At 36.2% G+C, this 14465-nt stretch overlaps 1 protein-coding gene across 5 annotated transcripts in view; it reads right to left on the reverse strand.

Moving 5' to 3' along the window:
- Positions 1-14465, reverse strand: part of Znf385b (zinc finger protein 385B) — a 423340-nt gene that overhangs the window by 347778 nt on the left and 61097 nt on the right. Inside the window, exon 1 of one of the 5 annotated variants that reach the window (XM_087200993.1) lies at positions 13334-13419. The exons of 3 other annotated variants lie outside the window; for them this stretch is intronic. The gene's annotated coding sequence lies outside the window, so the exon portion shown is untranslated. Of the gene's footprint in view, positions 1-13333; positions 13420-14465 lie in introns of those variants that run through there. One more of the 5 variants, XM_087200979.1, reaches the window with a different exon arrangement.

Genomic DNA, 14465 nt, shown 5'->3' on the forward strand with positions numbered 1-14465 from the left:
GTCTGACTCCACAGGAACTGAGCACACATCCAGTAAATAACATCTGTCGAGAGTTTTCCAGCAAACGTCTCTCTCTACTTCACCTACAAAATCTGATATTAGAACTTCGTCTACTTCTGACAGCTAAAAGATAAGCTGCTGTGAAATCCTGAGCAACTTTCAGATAAAGAGATGACTCCATAATTAATTCCCTGAACTAAATCTTAGGTATCATTTATCATTTTTTTCTTTAAAGGTCAAGAAACTGCACAAATTGTGTAGTAGATACAAAGTTTTAACATCTATAGGTATTCAAATATGGAGAGTGTAAGGTTTCCTACAAACTTTTTCGAAAGTGTAACTGTTATCAATTATGTGACCTTCATTTTTTCCTTTGTTATATAATATTTTAAAACTTGGTCTGCAAGAGTTGAAAATGCAGTGCTGCAAGTGGACACACACACACACACACACACACACACACTCACTGAGGTAATGATTACTATGGAGACATTAGTGAATCTGGTACCCTCTGTAATTGTATCTGGTCTTTGGTAGGCTCGTATCTTCCACATGTAGTAGCCCTATTACAAAGCTACTGCTCCTAACTAGGAGCAAAGGCAGATTCAGGCAAAGGACTCTCTTCTACTGGGTCAAAACACACAGCAAGCATAACATACTTAAGAATAACAAGAAGAAAAGAGCCATTTTTAAGGCTCTTTTTAGAATTTAGAACACCAGGTCAAGCTCCAACACTGGCAGCTTCCATGGTGTGATGTGGCTGCCAGGAAACGACCCTGCAGCCCCTGCTGGAAAAATTAATCCCAAAGGTATACAGTCAGAAGATGCCCCAATTACTGAGAAGAAGGTCAGGTATATAAAAGACAATGATGAGAACAAGCCACGATGACTCAAATATCAGAGCAATTGAGATTGTCACACATCTGATGTGAAGAGTCAGAGTCTGAAACTGTTAGAGAGCAAAAGAGAGAATGCTTTGTTGAAAATCAGTGTCTTGATGGTCCTGGGGGTGACACCAAATGCTCAAGTTGCAAGTAAAAGAGGGTCTTCCTGTGACCTGTTCATTATATCATCACCCCATTGCTATCTGTGACCCAGGTGAAACAAAGAACACAGGTAAAGGTGACTCAGAAGGGAGATGTTAGAACAAGAGCCTGATCACAACTTGAATTTGCTTGGACTTTTAATGTATTGTCACTCTGACTATCTGTTCTTTCCATATTGATCTTCTTTGACATGGTCTTTTGCCCTTTTAAAATGGATCTTAAAAATGCTTCTTTGCCAAATATCTCCACTCCTTAATGACATTTAAAGTACTCTCATTTTATCCATAAAAAAATGACTTTGTTTTAATTCTATTAGAGGAAAAAACTGGGAAAATAGTAAAAAACAAATGTATTTGTTGCTCCCAAGTGTAATCACTAAATTTACTCTATACATGTTCATAAAGCATATTCCCCAATTATTTTTGGATAGGTTCCTAATTTCAAAATTATGAAGTACTTAAAAATCACTGACAGGAAGAACTTAGAACAGCTCACATAGAATTTGTTCAGCCACTCTAATAAATCCTAGAATCTACATCAGACTGTAAACCAATTTCGTGATTTTCAAATATATAAATATGTATGAAGCCAGGCCACAAACACCCTATGCATCCAGACAGGGTAAAGAGGTCACAGGCAACATGGGGTAAAGCATAGCTAGACTGGATTTGCTATTTTGAATTCTTGGGACACCATGTTCACATCAGCAAGTGAAGTTCTTATGGAACTGTGGCAGCAAGAAAAAATTGAGAGAGGACTATAAAGCATTTTGAAATGCTGCATCCAATCATCCCCAGGAACGTGTGTGTGTTGAAAGTGCACTGAAGTATCCATATGGCTCTTTCTTTCTTCTCTCTCACCTCAATGTTCAGAAGAGCAATGGAAACACAATAAAGTATTAAACATATTTATAGTATGCTAGAATTATTTTTAAAGCACTTGTGCCAAACACATGAGAATGTTTGCCGGTTTGGGGATGAGAGAGAGAGAAATGGGAATATAAGGAAATACATTCATACAATGTAATCATTATGCACTGTAAATATGTACTAATAAAAAAATTTAATTCATTTTTCATGACAAAAAGGAGCCTCCCCTAAGCCAGTGATGAATACCAATGTGACATGATTTAAGGACTGTGATTAATTCAATTCTGCATATATGAGGTTAGAAATTATGTTTATTAACAGGCCCTTATCCAAGTAAGATGCTCAAGTAGCTCCAAGTAGGGCATTCAAGAGCATAGTCTGGTTATGAGCAGAAAAAGGAGGAAAACTCCCTGTAGCGTTGCAACTATGCATCTAAGCGCCTCTCGTTCTTATCTTGACCGGACGAAATTCAAAACAGGCAATATTTGCTTTTGAAGAATTCTCTTTTTTGCTTTTTCATATATTCCTTTCCTAAACCTCCTGTGCTTCAGCCTGTGTCTCATTGAAGCCTTCTCCTGGATTAATTCACACTAAGTCATTACAGACTGAGATAGAAACATCTGTCAGAAAGAAAGAAATCTGCAATGCAGTTGTCTTTACTGAAGGGCCATGTTGGAAACACTGAGAAGCTTTTCCCAAAGTCCATATGCCTAAGCCTTACCCCTGTGGATCCTGATTCAGAGCTTGCATTTGCATAATTGTTGGAGTGCTAAGGCATGTACATGCACAGCTGGCCCCGGAATGTCTCCCCACTGCCCAGTGTCAGCACATTAGAGCTAAAGGCTTCTAAGCTGCTTCCCTGCACGGGACAGGAGCACAGGACCGCTTCTTGCTGGCCACCTCCCCCGCTCCACCACCTAACAAACACTTCCATCATCACATGGAAGAAAGCAAAGACAGCTCTGCAGGCACTTGATAGTTGAATGACCTTGAGAATCTACTCCTCTGTCTGGGCATCAAATTCCTCTTTTGTAAAGGAAGCAGAGTGAACTAGGTGACCTCAAAACTTCATCCTTGTTCTAAAATTCCAAGGGTTTATACAGCTTTGTCTGTACTGTGTATTTGTTTTTCTCATAGGAGAAAATCAGAATGCTGACCATAATTAATTGGTCACATTGAATCGCCTTGGGAAAAGAATCTACTCTGACCCTTTTCATCTACAGCTCGAGCTTCATGGAGGACCTACCAGTGCTGCAGTCAGCTGTGGGTCTGCACAGAGCACATCCCTCTCATCTCACTTGATGATGGAGTGGGAGGCAGCAGGCAATATTTCAAAATGCAAACTGACATTTAATTATACAAAAATCTCCTTCCGTGATCACTTCTCTTGCCAGGCTGATTCTGATCTACTTAAACATTTTTTTCTTTTTTGTTGACTCCTGCTCATAAATGAGCCCCAGACACCAGACTATAAGTCTTGTTACTTTTCCTTCTACCTAATATAATCATTACGTGACACAGTCATTTGTAAAATAACGCTTCTTCCTGAGAGATGTCTGAATCCCTGACACCCATGCTGACATTCTCAAAATGCAAACTTTTTCCCACACCTGTACCACAAAATAGCGTGTCCATACAAACATCACCAAAAAGTGTCAGTAGAGGTCCTGGCCAAAAAAAATGCATAGAAATGTCCTGTTCTGCTTTGCTAATTAAACACTGAAATGATTCAATACAGAGATAAGCCAGTGTCAGGACCACAGTGAGGCAAGAATGAGGCATTTGCCTGAGGTGTGAAATTTGAGGGGGCATCAAAAAAATTAGTAACCGAGATAAGCAATATTTTAACAGAATATTTTTTATTAGTAACAGTTCTGTGTCAAGTCATATTAGAGCCTGCGACAAAAGAAAAAAAAATCACAATATCAATCCACGTTTATTTAAAATTTGGTTTGTCGGGCCAGGGATTTAGCTTAGTGGTTCCACCACTTGCCTCGCAAGTGCAAGGTCCCAAGTTCAATTCCCGGTACCAAAAAAAAAATTGGTTTGTCATGGAATTTTTTATTAATTTTGATTTTAAAAAAATATTGAAATAAAATATTTATCTTGACCCCTGGATTTTTGGCATCCCCTTAAAGTTTGCATGAGGCCTTCTTTACCTCACCTTCATCCTAGTGCTAGCTCTACTTTCTGTTATAAATCACACATGAATATTACTGCACCTTGTTCTTCATTAAAAAAGACCCCTACAACAACTCTAATTATTTGTTATAGTTATCATGTGTGTGTGTGTGTCTTTTCGAAGTGATTACTATCATTTTAATCATTTATTCTGAGCAGTGACTGGAAAAGTAGGCAATTTTCTTCTTACGTAAGAGGAAAATGAAACCCTGAAAGGTGAAAATAACTTGACAAAGGACATGATGCATAAAATTCTTATTCCTCATGCATAGTCTTATGAAATGAAGTACAAGGAAAAAAGAAAAGAAAAAAATGAGAGAAAGGTAGGAGGGGAAAAGACAAGAAAAATCATGAATACATATCTCATAGGGATTTTCAAAGTTAGTTTGAAGACTCATCTGGTACATTGGCTTAAAATTAGTTTCTGAAGCAGATCTCCAGAGGTTTGAGTTAACTACCCAGATCGTCACTTCAAATGATTCTGTTGCAAGTGTTCTAGAGTCCACAGCTGAAAACCACCGAGAAGACATACCCATTGTGGCAGGAACTGGACTATGTATCTAGAACACATTTTCTCATAATCCTTCTCAATAAACATAAAAATAAGAATCTTTACACATGAAGAGTAAAATTTTGAGATGAAAAGAAAGTTGAAAATTCACATGTTGAGCAAATGAAAAAATCAGAATTCAATCCTTTTCACATTTAACTGCCAATCTCAGACCTTTCTCACTGTATTCTATGACCTCCGTGGGAAAAGAACGGGATGCATTTGCTCAGTGAGCACTATTACTTACCAGGAACACCAGACTGTATTGAGGAATCTGACTATAGCTAAAGTGTTAGTGGTCGGTAGCTCTGATGGCAGCTCTTTAGCTGCCAGCCTGGGTGCATGGGTGAAAGGAAAAGGTAACAGAAATGGAAAAAGGCAAAACAACCCAGTAAGAATGAGTCAAAATAACCCGGGTAATAAAAAAAGTAATGTTTCATATGAACAATGGTTTTATTTCTCAGTTTAAAATTCAAAATGAGAAGTGCAACCATTATGTCAATGCCAGTATTAATGAGCAAATGACATATGACAATAATTTAATTTGATGAGAAAAAACAAGATCTTGGATTGAGTCTGTTTTCAAGGTGAAGCCCAGATCTCTGGATTTACCACCATCCCACCTTGCTCTGCTGAGTCTAATGGCTGTCTTCTGTCTTTGATCCTTAACTCCAGCTGTTTGTTTTTTATGTTTGTTTTTACTCTTCTGTTTTTATGATCTTAAACAGAAATGTACCTGAAATCCTTCTCCTTTAACAAAATCATCTGTTACATGATCATCATTCTCTATTTGACATCTTGTCAATATGTCCACCTGACCTCCACTTACGCTTACAAATTATCTATTATTTATGTACACACACCTGTATGGCTTGGTCTATTAATGTACCTAGATCATGGCTAAATTTGTAAACAGATTTCCAGTTTTTTGGAGATGTTTGAATATTCTAAAATTGAGTTATAGAAATTGCATAACCTAATAAAATACTATATACCATGAAGAGCTTCAGTAAGCACTTATTGCTGAGAATGACAATGAAATGGCTATAATTTTGTAGGTCACTAACTCTGAAATGCTGTCATTCACCTGCCAGTTAAGTGAGGTTTTCTCCCTAAAAGAATACATTTAATGACTTCTACTACTTAATAACCATTTGATTCTTATTGTTTTTTAGATCTTGTTGGGAGTAGTAGTAAAGAAAAGCATATAATATGGTCTTAAGAAACTTAAAATCTTACTGAGGAAATAAAAACCAACATACATTTGTTCATAATTTTGGGCCCAGTTATCTTGAATTTGCAATCATAAATGAGGAAAGAGGGACCAATGTGACTTCAAGAGTTGTCTTGAATAATTTGAGAACACAATTGGGTAGGATCTGAGTATAAAGGATAAGAAACTGGGCCTAAAACACAGACAAGGGTGAAAGGTGAAGACACAACCTGGTGTGTCATCAGCCTAGATAGGACTTTATGTACATAATGGGGACCGTACGTGTGGAGAATAGTTTAAAAAAATGAATGAGAAAATAAAAACTAGGTCTCAAATCAAAGGATTCTGGCTTTGGAAAAGGCCACAGGGGGCAAGTGTAAATTTTTCCTAGAGAGAAGAGGTTTGAACAACTTTGAAAGCAGACTACAAAGAGCTTGTAATTAAGCAAGCACAAAATGAGACAGGGGTTACTATGGCAGAGAGTTCTAAGATATTCAGGGGAGGGATGTGGCATGCAGAAAGCTTTAGAAAGAAGAGAAAGACATCAAGAAGACATGGATGCAGCAGACTATTGAGAAAAGCTGGAGGTAGAAGCGGGGAGTTATCCAGAAGATTTCCATCACTTTTGTTTTGTAGGGGTGAGATCATCTCCTAAAGGCAAAAAAGGGATGTGGGGATAACGACAGGAAAATGTCCCTGCTCACTGCGATGACAAGATTTCCCGGGTGTCAGTGCCATCTTCATTGTCTATGGCAATGGTGGCAAACCTACAGCACACGTGTCGCAGCGGGCACGCAGCCGAGTTGCCCCAGCAGCCCAGCATTCAGCTTTAACTGCAGTGTTGACACTTTGCGATAAATAAGTGAATTTTGGGTTAGGTGTGGGCACTCGGTCTCTACAAGCTTCTCCGTCATTGGTCTGTTTATATTACGATGTATGTAGTATAAATTATTCATATATAATGAGATTACAAATCCTACATAAAGAGATAGCTAGAGTTTCTCCTTCAAGATCATAAAGTATAAATAATATAAAGACTGGGTATATTTAAAGATCTAGAAAAAAATTTCAGCATTCATTCTTTTTTTTACGTTCTAGAAGTAAGGCAACTTGTAAAAAAAGTTGCTAATTTGGGTTGTTATTGCACAATGCTTTGAAATGAACAAGCATCGGAGGAATTGACTTGGTTTGGCAGAGTTTAACAAGTGGCACACACATTTTACAAGTAATATTAGTGAGCTGAAATTTAATTTGCATTCAAAGCAACCTTTAACTTATGAAACAATCCTTAGTTATTTGAATCTCTCTGTGACTTCAATGTATCTGGAAGCTGTCCAACCAGCCTGAGGCAAGTGAGAAGTATCTCTGGCATAAAGGTAATTTTTACATTTAAACCAAAGAACAGACTACTATAGACCTTGCAAGTTTATTTTCCTGTTTTCTCATGAGACAGAAATTATGGGGGACTTAATTTGATTATCCCTATAGGGGTGTAGAGAAATACACTCACAGAAAAGAGGGGAGCACAACTAATTTCAAGCGAAGAGCATATAATCACATCAATCTTGGGGAAATTTTAGAAATTTTCTCAGTAATTACTGGCCAACTACGAATTGAACTTCCTGGTGCATGTATTTCGAGCTGTAATTTTAAGTTTAATGTTTGGGTGGTACTGGCACTGGAACCCAGGGCCTTGCACATGCTAGGCAAGTGTTCTACCACTGAGCTACATTCCCAACCTTTTTAGCTTTTGGGTTTTTTTTTTTAAACTTGCCATAAAGTATTGGATTATTTCATTATGTTTTATTATATTTGTTATTCATTTCAGGAAAAGTGGCCAAGTTGCCTCAATTTCTAATTAGGTAGGAAATAAAAGATGCCTGCATTAATCAAGGCTTCTCAAATTTCTACAGTTTTATATGTTTAGTGTTAATCATTGAACCTCTTGAAGCATAAACAAACAAAACCTTCTTGTGGTCATCTTCCTGAATTGCTACTTTACCAATAAAGCTTCAATTATCACAAATTATAGTTGCTCCAAGAGATAGAGGGGGCCACTTTTTACAAGAGTGCTTACTGACTTTAGGTTTTTAATTTACTTGCCTGGAGATGAGTTATGTAAAATATGCTGACAGTCTACAGATGACCTGAACATTCACCTTTTAAAAGATTTTATAAGCTTCCCTGGATCCTAGAAGAAGGAACTATTCCCCTGGGGCCACAGAGCTTTATCTAAGGGATGTTTTCATTTCTTAGTGCTGAAAAATGTCATTTCTTACTCGCTGTCGGTTTTCCTTCTCTTTCGTACTCGCGCATGGTAACAAGAAGGTCTCACGTCTTGATGCACCCTTCCACTCCTGCCTAACAGCAGCACTGCACTTGAAAATACTATGCTAGGGAAAACTGCCTTGGAATAGTTAAGATGAATGTCAGAACCAAAATTGTGCTTTCCTTCTATCATGTGGGGAAGGGGAACAGCTTGCCTCATTATAAATTCAGACAGTGGCTAGTACTGCCTTGGAGCAGGATGACTAGTTTTGGAGTCTCTTATTTAGCCAAAATGCAAAATATGATCTCTCCAAAAAGGAAGAATCTGGCAAAGGATGCCAATCAAGAAAATAGAAGAAATACACATAAAGCAGCAGCCACTGCCCCTGGAAGTCTGTGCAGGCTGAGCAGGGGATGGGGCGGTCAGCAGCCCCGAGAACCACAAGGGCTGCCCTGCAACACGGGCCCTGTCCTCTGCTAGCTGTGTCTTGGTTCAAGATATTTCATCTCTCAGCATGATGTGAAAAGTGAAGCTGGTACAATTTCTTCACAGGATTCTGGTAAATTTTAAGCAATACATGCAAAGTATCTAGAACAACCATCTGGCACATACTTGATATTTAATAAATGTTAACTCTATGTTATTATAAATGTGCTTTGGGAAATGGAGTTTTAAAAAACCCCTAACATGAGAACTTTCTTAACATAATAACTGTCTCACAGAAATAATTACTTATCTCTACAATGTGCTCTCTGAAATCAATCTTAAAAGAAACTCTTTTTAAAAACCTTATTAGAAACCTAAAGCATAAAAGTTGGGAAAATAGTGTAGCTCCCCATTTGGACAATTGTCATTCATGTTTCTCCTCTACTCTCAACTACTTCTCCTCCCCTCAGACTACTTGGAAGCAAATCCCAGAAATAATATTGTTTTATCCATAAATATTTCAATATGTCTCTAAAAGATGTGAATTTTAAAAAACAAAATAACCACACAATATAGTTATCACACTTTTAAGGTTAATGAGTCCGTGATACCATCAAATATCCAGTAAGTGTTTAAATTTCTCTAACTGTCATATGCATATTTCCCCTAACCATTTGTTGAATCGATATCTGAATATGGTCCCAATACTACAATTGGTTGATATGTCTTCTAAGATTGTTTTAGTCTTTTATCTTTTCTTCCTTGCAATTTATTTGTGGAAGAAATTAGACTGTTGATATTTGGGGTGCTCCAAGGCTTCATTTTTACTGATTGCATCCCTACGGTGTCGGGGTTTTTTGTTTTTGTTTTTGGGTTTTTTTTGGTCCTGGGGGATCAAACTAGGGTCCTTGTGCTTGCGCAGCAGGTGGCGAAACCACTGAGCTAAATCCCCAGCCCCCTATGGTGTCTTTTAATCCATTCTTTTGTTTTTCTTTTCTTTCTGAAAACTGGTAGTAGATCAAGAGGTTCTAATCAAACTGAGATCTAATCATTACTTCTAAGTTATGGGACTTCCATCCATAGGCGCCTGATGCATTCTTGTCTCTCTTTCTGTGGCATTAGCAGCTACTTTGTGGTCATCACCCGGATCCATTATTGTGAAATGGTAATTAATATTCTACCATTCATTCTCTATTTCCTAACAAAAAGACTCATACAGAAAAGAAAAACATCTTATCAAGTCTGGATTACACTCAGGTACAGTTCACATAGAAAAGGCAGAAAAAACGGTTCCACTGTTTTCCCTTTATTTCAGAACACTGAGTTGAGACATTAGACTTTTCCACAGGTGGTCACTGAGAAGTCTTTTTAAAGTATCATTATAAACTTGTGGATTTTAACATAGCTGATGAGGTTCAAACTATTACAGGTACTATTTTAACTGATAATCAATTTTTTTGCCTTTGATTAGTAAGAGCCTGTTCAAGTTGACCCCTGAGTCCTTTTCCCATAAACCTTTCAGCCTTTATGGATTTTTTGGTTTCTGTCTCTTGTGTATTTTTTAGATCAGTCAGTTCACCAAAGATCCTAGTTCCTTTTAGTGTAAAATGTCATTTAGATACCACAGTCTGATGGCTAGTGATATACACTGCCACTGCAATTAGTCACTGTTTCTAGGCCTTTACAGTGAACAGAGGTAGGAAATATTTTTTAAATAAAATACATCACATAAGCATACTGATACTGTAATTCAAATTGAGGACTATACAGCTTCTATTATCCCATTCCTCTCTATCTGATCTTCATCTTTACCTACCTCCCCCAATGCCCAGAATTCCAGTTCTCAAAGACACCAACATAATTCCTCATCTGCTTAATCTCACAATACTAGTGACAGGATCACAGTAGAACTAGAAATGCCAACAATATACTTATTGTAAATAATATACATTCCTTTTGCTTTTTTGTTGTTGTTGTTGTTTTTAGGATATACACCCCTAGGTATGCAAAATCAAACTAATGTGTTTAAAAGCTGAAGAAGTTCTCTTCTATGAGGTTATACCACTAATTTGTTACAGAAGTTGTTTGCTACAATTTGTTTTTGACTTTTAGAGATTGCTTTTTACATTTAATTTTGCTTTGTAATTATCTAAAATATTTATGTTGCTCTAAAATCATATCTACATAATAAGGCATATTCAAAGAATCCTAATTATCTCTTTGTCCCTTCCTTCCTCTTTGAGAATCATATTTTTTATTTAATGGGTTATCTGTATCTGTTTTATTTTAATTGTATGAATTTATGGGTTTCATAATTTGATGCATGTATATAGTGTGTAGTGAGCGAATTAAGTTAGTTAACATTTCCCTCTCCAACATTTTAAAAATGTTTAATACATAAGAGTTGTAGATATTTACATGGTATAGTGTGATATTTCGATGCATGTATACAATATATACTGGTCAAATCAGGATAGTTAATATTTCCATTTCCTCATCATTACTTTGTGCTTGTAGCTGTCAGACTCCTTCTCTTTAATTATCCACAAAATAGATAATAGGTTATTGAGAACTATAGTCATCCTACTGTGCTGCAGAACAGTAGAACTTACTATTATATAACTGTGTTTTGGTATCTATTACCTGACCTTTCTCTATGACCCACTCTTCTCAGCCTTTGGAAAAGGATATAGTATATTTTGATCAACTTTTTCTCATTCATTTATGACAGAGAACATGTGGTATTTGCCTTTCTGTGTATGGCTTATTTCATGTAACATAATGACAAGTTCCATTCATTTTACTGCAAATGGTAGAGTATCACTCATCTTTATGGTGAAACAATATCCTACTGTGCATACATATTATGTTTTCTTTATCCATTCATCCATTAATGGGCCTCTCCTTTGATTCCATATCTTAGTTATTATGAACAGTGCAGCAATAAGCATGAGAATGCAGATGTCCTTTTGATATGCTGGTATCCTTTCTTTTGGGTATATATTCAGAAGTAGCAGTGTCATATGGTAGATCTTTGTTAGCTTTTTAAGAAACCTCCATACCATTCTATGTAATAATGGCTATACTAACTTACATTCCCACCAAAGCACGTAAGAGCTCATTTTCTCCATATCCTTGTCAGTCTTTGCTTTTGTTTTGCTTTGTTTTGTGGTTCTTTTTGCTTGTTTATTGATTCATTTTTCTTCATAATACACCCTAATGAGCCAAAGTAATCTTGAGCAAAAATAACAAAGCTACATGTATTATACTTCCTGGTTTCAAAACATACTACAAAGTTATAGTAACCAAAATGACATGCTACTGACATAGAAACAGACACACAGAGAGCAGAATAGAACAGAACACCAGAAATAACCCCATGCAGTTACAGCCGATTCTTGACAAAGAAGAGGAAACAACCTTTTCCATACAATGTGCTGAGAAAACTTGATATTCACATCCAGAAGAACAAAACTTGGTCCCTGTCTTTTAACTTGTACAAAAGTAAACTCAAAATGGACCTACTTGTAAGACCTGGAACTATGAAACTACTAGAATAAAATAAGATCGACACTTCAAGACATTGCTATAGGCAACATTTTTATAATAAGACCCCAGAAGCACAAGAAATGAAAGCAAAAATAGACAAATGGAATCACATCAAATTAAGAAGCTTCTGCACAACAAAAGAAACAGTCAACAGAGTGAATAGGAAATAAACTTCTTAAAACTATCCATCTGACAAAGGATTAATATCGAAAATATAAAAAAGAACATTAAAGACTCAATATCAAAAATAGGCAAAGCATATGAATAGACTTCTTAAAGAAGAAATTCAAATGGTCAAAAAGTTATGAAAAAAATGCTCAATTGCATTAACCACCAGTGAAACATAAACTAAAATCATAAAGAGATATCATCGTAACCCACTTAGAATGGTTATTGCATTCTGTTTTTAATATAGCAAACACATCCCCTTCTCAGATGAATTGGAATGGGATGTACTATACATACATTTATTTATCTTGATTATTTGACTCAATAGTACAACTTTATTATCCTAAAACAACTGCTTATGCTGCCTACGATAAGGTAATAACTAGTAGACATTAGTATCACAAATGTGAGATTCAGTAATTTAGTATAATGAAAGAGGTGCCCTGCTTCATATTTAAAGACACATTGATGATTAGCTTTAAAAGTATAGCCTAGGCCTTATTTAAGGAGTCAGGGTTAAAAATGAACAATCATGGGTCAGGGATTTAGCTCAGTGGTTCCGCTGCCTGCCTCACAAACGCAAGGTCCTGAGTTCGATCCCTAGTACAAAAAAAAAAAAGAACAATCATAACATTTCTCCTAAAATTTTACTATTTCTGTTAGTATCAACATCATATTCTAAACAAAAATCTGCCCCCAATTTTTCCCTTTCTAGGCATTTGCACAAACAAATACCCCATTAAGGGCCAGGTGTGGTGTCACCTAGCATTCAGGAGGCTGAGACAGGAGGACTGCCAGGAGTTTGAGACCAGCCTGATCTACATAGCGAATTAAAGCCCAGCCTGAAGCAAAAACAGAAACACAGAAACAAACAAACAAAACAAACAAAAATACCCCATTAAATGAAAACTTGAAGCATTTATATAGACAGACTTCTAGAATGCATGTAAATTAATTTTCTTTTTTACAGTCCTATTTGTATAAATTTCAAACAACAATTTTATAGTGGAAAAATTTAGAGTCAGAAGAACTGAATAGAAATTTTAGCTAAGCTGCTGGTACCTGGATGATTTTAGGCAAGTCATTTCACTCCTTGGAACTCTGATTTTCTCATCAGTGAAGAGGAGATAGTACTCCCACTGCCAGGGTGTTGCTGTGAGAAAGGAATAAATATTCAAAAGCAACACATAAACCCCAAAGCACTCTGTAAATGTACAGCATAATAAACAGGGAATTAAATGGCTGATTTGCTAAAATCCAATCTTAAAGCTTTTAATTTGTTTGTTTAAAATGATAGCAACATTGACGGTGAATGAGAGCTTTGTAATCATCCAAGCTGCGGTCTGGAGTCTTGAGTTTTGCCTGAACGAACTCAGTTATAAATATCTGTCTTTGGATTTGACATTCAATTCTGAGATGAATGGAACTTGCCTCAGAATTTTAATCTGACATCCAAGAGATAAAACTCAGAAAACAGATAAAACATTTTTTTGGGGAAAAAAAGTAACTTGCTGATCTCAAGTGACTTTTAATTCCAACACTGATTATTCAATATAGAAAATACATTTTCAGATAGAAACTCATTTCTGAAAATTCATCTCCAAGGCTTTTACATAATCTAAGTTAGAGTGAAAATACATCTATACTTTAGAACAGAACTAAAACCAATCATTTTTCCCTTAAAACTTTTAAACATACATAAACTTAAAGAAGTTATATGTTACATGATCTTTGAATGTGAAAATGATAAAGCAACAGAAATAATTAAGAAATGTACGACACTGCTTTAAAGGTCAACTAGCTTCGTAGTTGGTTTTTTTTGGGGGGGACATTAAAAATTTTACCTGTTAAAATTATTCATTTTTTCCAACAAACTCCAAATATGATTTCCATCTGTAATTGAAACTGAAGAAATCTATTTGCTTTGAAGCAGAAATCTGTTCGGCGACTGTATGTTGAAGGGTTATACTTAGGCTTACATGTAACAATTTTAAAAAACAATATTGTAGTAGCTATTGTAGCTCTAAATTTTGCACTTGCCTATTGTTTTCTTGTTTCCAATTAAGTCCTGAATTCTACCAGCATTATATATCTGAGCTACCAATCCGGTCATGAAGTAGGGAAGGATGGGGAATTTAGTTAGAAAATTTTCTAACACACAGAAGCAAAGAAACAGATCAATGAGTCTCCACCA

The sequence above is a fragment of the Heterocephalus glaber genome, unplaced genomic scaffold, assembly GCF_053883595.1.
Source record: "Heterocephalus glaber isolate CG9 unplaced genomic scaffold, H.glaber_assembly_v1.0 deba00000347, whole genome shotgun sequence".
Lineage (NCBI taxonomy): Eukaryota > Metazoa > Chordata > Mammalia > Rodentia > Bathyergidae > Heterocephalus > Heterocephalus glaber.